Source organism: Microtus ochrogaster, chromosome 1 (genome assembly GCF_000317375.1).
Source record: "Microtus ochrogaster isolate Prairie Vole_2 chromosome 1, MicOch1.0, whole genome shotgun sequence".
In the NCBI taxonomy this organism is placed as follows: domain Eukaryota; kingdom Metazoa; phylum Chordata; class Mammalia; order Rodentia; family Cricetidae; genus Microtus; species Microtus ochrogaster.
This window is the reverse complement of record NC_022009.1, coordinates 73,803,911-73,813,491: the sequence shown is the minus strand read 5'-3', so window position 1 is coordinate 73,813,491 and position 9,581 is coordinate 73,803,911.

Sequence of the window (9,581 nt, the reverse complement as noted above, 5' to 3'; positions counted from 1 at the left end):
CTCTCTCTCTCTCTCTCTCTCTCTCTCTCTCTCTCTCTCTCCTTCCCCCATCTCGACCATCTCATTTTCTCATGTTCTCTTTCCTTCTCTCCTTCCTCTCCTCTTCCACTTCTGCCTTCCAGTCTCTCCTCATCCCCCCATTCCCAATTTTCTCAGAACTTGTTTATTTCCCCTTCTCAGGGGGAATCCATGTATGTTTCTCTTACGGTTCTCCTTGTTACCTAGCTTCTTTGGAGTTGTGGACTCCTTTGCTTTATGTCTAATATCCACTTATGAGTGAGTACATACATGTTTGTTTTTCTGAGTTTTGGTTCCCTCACTCAATATGATGTTTTCTAGTTCCATCCATTTACACGCAATTTTTAAGATGTTGCTGTTTTTACTGCTGAATAGTACTCCATTGTGTAAATGTAGTATTTTCCTTATCCATTCTTCTGCTGAGGGGCATCTAGATTGTTTCCAGATCCCAGCTATTACAAATAATGCTACTATGAACATACTTGATCAAATGTCCTTGTAGTATGATTGAGCATCCTTTGGGTATATGCACAAGAGTGGAGTTGCTGGGTCAACTTGAGGTTGGTGGATTCCCAATTTCCTAAGAAACTGCCATACTGATTTCCAAAATGGTTGTACAAGTTTGGACTCCCACTAGCAGTGGAAGAGTACCCCCCCTACTCTACATCCTATCCAGCATAAGCTATCATTGGTGTTTCTGATCTTAGCCATTCTCAATGGTGTAACATGATATCTCAGAGCCATTTTGATTCACATTTCACTGATAGCAAAGGATGTTGATCAGTATCTTAAGAGTCTTTCAGGCATTTGAAATATTCTCCTGTTGAGAATTCTCTGTTTAGCCATTTGCCTCATTATTTAATTGGATTATTTGGTGTTTTGATGTCTAGGCTTTTTTTTTAATTCTATGTATTTTGGAGATCAGTCCTCTGTCTGAAGTGGTTAGTAAAGATCTTTTCTCATAGGCTGCCTCTTTGTGTTATTTGCTGTATTCTTTGCCTTACAGAAAATTCTCAGTTTCAGAAGGTCCCATTTATTTATTATTGCTCTCGTATATAAGAAGTGGTCTCCTGTGCCTATGCATTCAAAACTGCTTCCCATTTCTCATCTATGAGGTTCAGTGTGGCTGAACTTATATTGAGGTCTTCGATTCTTTTAGACTTGATATTTCTGCATGGGGATAGATATGGATCTATCTGCATTATTCTACCTGTTGATATCCAGTTAAGCCAGCACTTTTGTTGAAGATGCTTTCTTTTTACACTGTACAATTTTGGCTTCTTTCAAAAAATTAAGTGTTTATAGGTGTGTGGATTAATATCAGTATCTTCATTTTGATTATATTGGTCCACCTATCTTTTTTTATGTCACTACCCAGGTATTTTCATTACCGTAGCTCTATAATAAAGCTTACTGTCAGAGACGGTGATGCCTCTGGAAGTTCCTTTTTGTACAGGATTGTTTTGGCTATCATTAGTTTTATTGGTTTCCATATGGAGTTGTGAATTGTTTTTTATTGATTATATTGAGCTATACATTTTTCGCTGCTCCCTTCCCTGCCTCTCCCCTTCAACCCTCTTCCACAGGCCCCATACTCCCAATTTACTCAGGAGATCTTGTCTTTTACTACTTCCCATGTAGATTAGATCTATGTAAGTCTCTCTTAGTGTCCTCATTGTTGGCTAAATTCTCTGGGATTGGATTGTGGTTTGTAGGCTGGTTTTCTTTGCTTTATGTTTTAAAAACACTTATGAGTGAGTACATAGGATAATTGTCTTTCTGGGTCTGTGTTACCTCACTCAAAATGATGTTTTCTAGCTTCCTGTGAAATTCAAGATGTCGTTATTATTTTCTGCTGTGTAGTACTCCATTGTGTAAATGTACCACATTTTCCTTATCCATTTTTCAGTCAAGGGGCATTTAGGTTGTTTCTAGGTTCTGTCTATGACAAACAATGCTGCTATGAACATAGTTGAACACATGTCTTTGTTGCATGATTGAGCATCCTTTGAATATATACCCAAAAGTGGTATTGCTGGGTGTTGAGGAAGGTTGTTTCCTAATTTTCTGAAAACTCACCATACAGATATCCAAAGAGGCTGTATCAGCTTGCACTCCCACCAGCAATGCAGGAGTGTTACCTTTTCCCCACAACCTCTCCAGCATAAGTTGTCATCAGTGTTTTTGATCTTGCTTATTCTTACAGGTGTAAGATGGAATCTCAGAGTTGTTTTCATTTGCATTTCTCTGATGACTAAGGATGTTGGACATTTCCTTAAGTGTCTTTCAGCCATTTTAGATTCCTCTGTTGAGAGGTCTCTGTTTAGTTCTGTACTCCATTTTTTATTGGATTATGTGTTCCTTTGGTATCCAATTTCTTGAGTTCTTTGTATATTTTGGAGATCAGACCTCTGTTTGATGAGGGGTTAGTGAAGATCTTTTCCCATTCTGTAGGCTGTTGTTTTGTCTTGTTGACGGTTTTTTGTATTCTATCGTTATTCTGTATGCTTAGTATTTTGATTATTCTATGGTGGTGGATGTTTTTTACCCAGTCTATTTGGTGTTCTGTAAGCTTCTTGTACCTTCATAGGTATATCCTTCTTTATGTTGGAAAATTTTCTTTTCTGATTTTGTTAAACATATTTTCTGTGCCTTTGAGCAGGAGTTCTACTTTTTCTAGCACTATTTTTCTTAGGTTTGGTCTAAGACACATTTAGGTAATATCCCAGATTTTCTTGATGTTTTGTGTTAAGAATTTGTTGTGTTTAACATTTTCTTTTACAAATGAATCTAATTCCTCTACTGTATTTTCAGCTCCTCAGAGTCTCTCTTCCATCTCCTATATCTTCTTGGTTAGGCTTGCATCTGTAGTTCTTGTCCATTTATTCAGGTTTTCTATTTCCAGAATACCCTCAGCTTATGTGTGATTTTTTATTGCCTCTATTTCAGATTTTAAGTCTTACTGAAATGTTGCTTCACATGTTTGATTTTTTTCTTGGTTTTCTTTAAGAGATTTTTTGATTTCTTTCATTTTTTTGTTTGCCCTTTTCTCTATTTCTTTAAGGAAATTTTTCATTTCCCTTTTAAGGGTCTCTATCAGCTTTATAAAATTATATTTAAAGTCATTTATTTCTGCTCTTTTATTTCTTTCTGTTTTAGAATGTTCAGGTCTTCCTGTTGTATGACTGCTGGGTTCTGGTGTTGCCATGTTGCTTTTTAGGTTGTTGAATGTATTCTTACTTTTGTTCCTACCCATCTTTTTCTCCAATTGGTGCATGCAGTGCCTTTGTTGCTTGATCCAATCCTTGCAGTTAATGTCTGTCTCAGGAATCCTCTCTTAGACTGATCTTTGAAGTTTCTCTCTGTATCCTTGGGAGCTGCTCTTGATCTGCTGTGTACATTTATTGTTTGTGTCTCAGGGAGCCACTGAGATCTCTGGGAATGGGTGGGTTTGAGGGTAGAATGGGACTTGTAGTTTATAGCATCTGATGGATATGGGTGTTGGAGCAGTTTTTCTGCTAGAGGCTTACCTACAGGCAGCTAATGCAGCTGAGGTGGGTAATGGAAGGGCCCAGAGTTTTGGCCCATTGCCTAGGGCCTAGAGACTGGGCTATCCAGCTGGGGAGCTGGTCACTCACTTCTTGGTCTGCTCTGTGCTGTTGATTTCTGCCAAATTTTATTTTTGATTGAGTTATTGATCTATAAGTATGTTTCTCTTTATTTTATTTTACTTTTAAGAAAGATTATTTATCTTTTGTATCTTATGTATATACGTATTTTGTCTGACTGTGCATAAGTGCCCTGTATATGTATCTGGTACCCACAAATGCCAGGAGATCCCCTCAAGCTTCAGTTATGACTGTTTGTGGGCTGCTATGTGAGTTGTAGGAATTATACCCAGGTCCTCTACAAGAGTAACAAGTGATATTAATCATGGAACTATTTCTCCTGCCCCTTTATTTTCTTGTAAAAAATTAAATTTATGTCTTTCATAGATCCTATCATCTGTCCTTCATAGTAAGTGTGTAACTTGAAGAACACCCTCCGCACTACATGGCATCTTCAAGTGGTGGCATTTGTTGGTCACTGATTCTGTCTTTCACCATGTGACATTTATTTATAACAATTTTCTTGAGACACCAAATACCATCTTTTGAAGATTATTGTATATTAGGTCAATTTTATCTCAAATGATCATATACCATTCTCTCAGGAGTCATAAGCCTCACTGGCCATGAAAAAAGCTACTCACTAGAATGTGCTTGCCATTGAACTTGTAGCTTATATTTTCCTGTTTTACAATAATTCCAAATAAGTGATATGTGAATAGAGTCTACATCTTCAAAGAACAAGCTCTTTTCTTTTTCTTTTTCTTTTTTTCTCTGTGGATCAGTAGACCAAAACATTTCAAAACATGATTCGGTGGTTAGCTGTTGTTTTCCTAAGACACCCTATTAAGAAAACCAGTATTTTATACTGTTTAGAGACACATTAAAAGAAACAAGAGAACAAGAAAAGTATTTAGGCAGTAGTCCCAAGGTAATGGACCATAAAAGAATCTTGCTAAAGGCCTAAGACCAAAGGCCAGACTGACAACTTGTCTAATTGCTAACATTGTGTAGTTCTATCAGCAGGGTGCAGTGATCTATGGACCATTGATTAGAATTTTCTCCTTCACTGGATGGACCTAAAAATAGAAACAGTTCAATAGCAAGTAAGTGAGATTATGGGTGGTCCTATGGCAATGTGGGAAAGAAAATCTCTGTGAGAGCAATAGGAGAAATTAACCTGCCAAAATAAACAATTTAAAAATTTATTTTAAGAAAGTCTTTTTTGCCATCAAATATTTTAGGCGTCTGATTTTGGAATAAGTTGAGACAGTAATTTTATATAATTGTGAAGAAATTGAAAAGCAGTTTCTGTACTGTATTTATGTTCATTTATGTTCAGGTAATCAAGTTCTTCCATATACCCAGGAGGTGGTTAACCCTTGCTGAAAGCCTATTAGAAGGGTGCAATTACAAGAAAGGTTTCCTAATGAGAGCTGAAAACAATGAATCATAAATGACCTTGCAATGAAATTATTAAACACACCCAACTGAAGTAACCTCAGGTGATAAGTGCCATGCCAAGAATAGACATATATCTGATTTAATAATGTGCCACACTAAGGGTCATACTAAGAAACAGCATCCCCAAGGAGAAAGCTCCAACAGAACAACAGTCATAGGATTATTCATAGAGAAAAACTTTAATAGTTTGGTGGCCATGGGCAATGAAATAAAGGCCAACAATCTAGGGAAATGGACTTTATCTAATTTAATGTGATCACCTTTATTTCCTGTTTTTTTTCTAATTTCAAATGCCATTGGAATTAATGCTCAGCCATTTCTGCTTCCTTATGATTAGCTTGTTAAATAATGCCTACTCCAGACAATCCCCATAATGTTTATGTGACCAGCAACCAAGGATTATGTGGCTTTTTCTTCATCTAGTTTCAGTTCATTTCATGCATCTATCAGTTTTGTAATTTGACATCTCATAAAGAAATGAATGAAATTCTTTATTTGCTGTCATTTACATTGCCTATAAATGGAGTGCTCCTCAATGCCCATATTATTTATCCTGTTAAATTACTGATGAGGAAGAGATTTTATTTGTGTGGTAATTTAGTTTAGCTGGTGTATTGTCTGAGATGTTTATAAGTGATAAGCGTTGTTTCAAATTAAAGCTGTGGGTGGAGGAGGTGTCAACAATTTACAGGCCTGCGGGGTTGCTGAAATGTTTGAGATTTGCGGTAGTGGAGGAGGAAGAACCACAAGTTCCATTTTCCAGGAAAGAGACTTTATGGTAAAAATTTGCAGGATTTCTAAAGCACATTTGAAATAGAGGGGTGTAGTTACAAAAATTTATCAGTGGAAAGCAAGAGGGTGCGTTAGTAAGATGTTCCTTCATCGATATCTGAAAACAAGCAAAGGAAAGCAAGTTTTTTTTTTCCCCTAGAATAAGCATTCAGTATACTCCTGCTGCTCCTGAAAGAAAACTTCACCTGCGAAACACACTACTGTCTTCAGCTGAGGAAGATTACTAGAAGGGAACTCAGATAAGCACTGTCAGATCTCAAGACTTCTGTAAGTCATAAAAATGAAATTCATTTTGTGTACCCATCATGGTCTTGACCTCTTTGCTCATATTCTTACTCCTCCCACTCTTCAACTGGACTTTGGGAGCTCAGTCCAGAGCTCAAATGCGTGTCTCTGCCTGTCTCCATGAGTTCTATGGTTATATTTCAGATATTCATCGGTCTGACTACAGGACAAAACCAGTTCAGGTACCCTCTCCTCTATTGCTTAGAGTCTTAGCTGGGATCATCCTTGGGGATTACTGGGAACATCTCTAGTGCCAGGTTTCTTGCTCACCCCATAATGGCTCATTCAATCAAAATATCTCTTTCCTTGCTCTCATCTCTGTCCTTTCTCTATCTCAACTATCCCATTCCCTCAAGTTCTCCTCCCCACTCCACTTCTTTCCTCATCTTCCCCTCCTGCCCTCCCTACTGCCCCACCCCCTTGCTCCCAATTTTGTCAGGCTATCTTTTCTATTTCCCCTTTCCAGGTGGATCTATGTATGTTTTTCTTAGGGTTCACCTTGTTACTTAGCTTCTCTCAGATCATGAAGTATAGGCTAAATGTCCTTTGCTTTACAGTCAGTATACATTTATGAGTGAGTACATACCATGTTCATCTTTCTGGGTCTTGCTTACCTCACTCAGAATATTTTTTTTCCTATTTTCATCCACTTGCATGCAAATTTCGTTGTTCATTGTTTTTTTACCACTGAGTATTACTCTAAAGTTTAAATGTGCCACATTTTCTTTATCCATTCTTCCATTGAGGGGCATCTAGATTTTTCCAGGTTCTGGCTATTATAAATAAAGATGCTATGAACATAGTTGAACAAATGTCCTTGAACAGGGAAGGAAACAGCATAGGGCCAAACTAGTTCCTCTGAATGAGGGTGTAGTTGTATTACTGGGATAGACTTCAGGGCCATTGGCAGTGGCACCAGTATTTTTCCCTACTGCTTGAGCTCACTTTTCTTGGAACCTCTTCTCTTTGGATAGATATCTTTTTGATCCTAGATATAGTAGGTAGGGTCTTGAACCTTCCCTAAAGCAATGTGCCTTGCCCTCTCTGAGGAGTGGAGGGGGGTGGGAGAGTAAAAGGAGGGAATGGGAGGAGGATATGGAGTGAGAACTAGGATTGGTACGTAAAATGAAAAAAGAGAGTTTGTTTTCTTTTTAAAAAAATAAAATAAAATGAACATTCATCTCTAAGAGTACACGATGCAATATGAACATCTCACCAGATCATGTTGTATGCATTGTGCAGCTCCACGTGTGTCCTAGTCCTCAGAACCTCTTCACGGTTCTGATGTACCGAACCCTGGAGAACATAATGATAAAACTAACCATCATTATCATCAGCAAAAATTTGATGTGGATAAGATACAGACCTTTGCACAGACCCCTGTATCTTATACTGAGGCTACATTATAGATCCCCCATCATTTCTGAAGCTCTACTGAATAGTCTTTCCTAGTAGAAAGATCTTAGAACTATTTTTGTTTAATTGCATTTTTAATGTTAAATTATATTTTACTTTTTATATGTTAGGAAAAAATAATGCATTCTAAGAACTGCATGCAGAAGTTTTTCCTTCCATCATGTGGGCTGTGAGGATCAAATTCATGTCCTTAGTATTGGCAGCAAGTAGCCTTACCCACTGTACAATGGTACAATGGTTACCAGCCTCCTGAGTTTTGTGTTGTTACTGCTTGACAACTTTTCACAATTTCTTATACTGTTACTTCTCTCACAACTCCATCCTCTTACCAATCCCAATCCCACTTTCTTATCTCTTTGATTTGTTTACGGTTTTGCTTTGCAACTCACTGGGTTTAATCAGCAACACCTACACAGGGATGGGTGTGAAGTTATCTACCCCAGCATGGGTAACTAACAGGTGCCTACATCAGTGGATATGATGACTTCATCTCACCTGGAGGCCCTTGAGTTTTGTTAGCTCCTTTAGGTGGGGCTGCAGCTTCCCGTTTCCAGTCTAAGGACTGAATGTTTCTGGCTCACTATTCTACATACCATATTCAGGCAAGTGCCAGGGCCATGTCATATGTACAAGGCAAGATCTCATGACTTTCTCATCATCATTTACATTTTACATTCTTCCCATGTCTCCTATAATGTTCCTTCAGCCTTGGAGAGAATGATATGAGTGACCCATTTATGGCTGGGTGTCGGCATCTTGACCAGTGCTACATTACTATGGTTATCACAATTAGCTCAGGTAGTATTACTATGTTGCTCCATTGTGGAACATTTGGTAAGAATCACTGCAGAGAATCCACTGCCTACAAGTCATCACTCACAAGGAGGGTACAGGTGTAAGTACAAGGAAAGGTACCCCTCCATGAGATTAACATTGGAGTCTGAAACACTTCTCATCCTATTTGTAGGAGATCAACCCTATTCATAACTTATCTATTGAAGGTGTTACTTGATGTACCTGAAACAAAAGGGTTCCTAGTGGGGATTTCTGAACAAATAGTGCTACAAAATTAGGAGAGCACATTTTCACTGCTCATGAATTTACATGAAGCTGACAATTTTTTTTTTTTTTTTTTGAGAGACAGTGTTTCTCTGTAGCTTTTGGTTCCTGTCCTGGAACTAGCTCTTGTAGACCAGGCTGGCCTCAAACTCACAGAGATCCACCTGCCTCTGCCTCCCAAGTGCTGGGACTAAAGGCGTGTGCCACCACTACCCGGATAAAGCTATTTTTTAATCATTGCCATTCTTCATTATAGCTAATTCTGAATGCTGTGGATTACAATCCTGTTTTGAGAACTTACTGCTAATTTGAAACAATGTCTCCCTAGTGTATGATTCATAGGTCAGTCCCACAGCAGGGTCCTTCTGTTCTCTGGGTGATCCTTAGAGTTAGAAGGTTTTCGTACTGCTTGGAGTTTGTGGGTTAGAGACACATGCCTGAGAAGAGAATACACTGAATGTAGTGAGAAGTTTAGCAATATTTCCATTTCTCCAGGTCATAAGAAGTTTGTTGCAACATTTTTTTAAAAAAGAAAAAAATAGAAAGAAAGCAAACAAAACCCATTTTTAATGTTTTCAAGAAAAATATATTTTATTTTTACAATACCCTTAATTTTTTCTTTATATCATGCAATGATGATTTCAAAAACAAACATAAGAGCATTTAACTCATATGACTAAACATCAAAAGGTTTATTTTTAGCCTTTTTTTTCACAAGAACTCTCACATTTGACTTCGTATTTTATGGTCTACCACTCTCTTCAGTATCTTAAGAACCATTCTTGTAGCAAGTTTTTACTATTGTTATGAGTTATCCATCAGAAAAAAACACTTGTATGTGGGTTCAAGCTAATGGGAATTCTTCATCAGCTGGCCAGTTACTACACTGGGTGTTCAGGACCTAAGGACAATCCTGAGCCTTTCTCAAGATGGGACTTT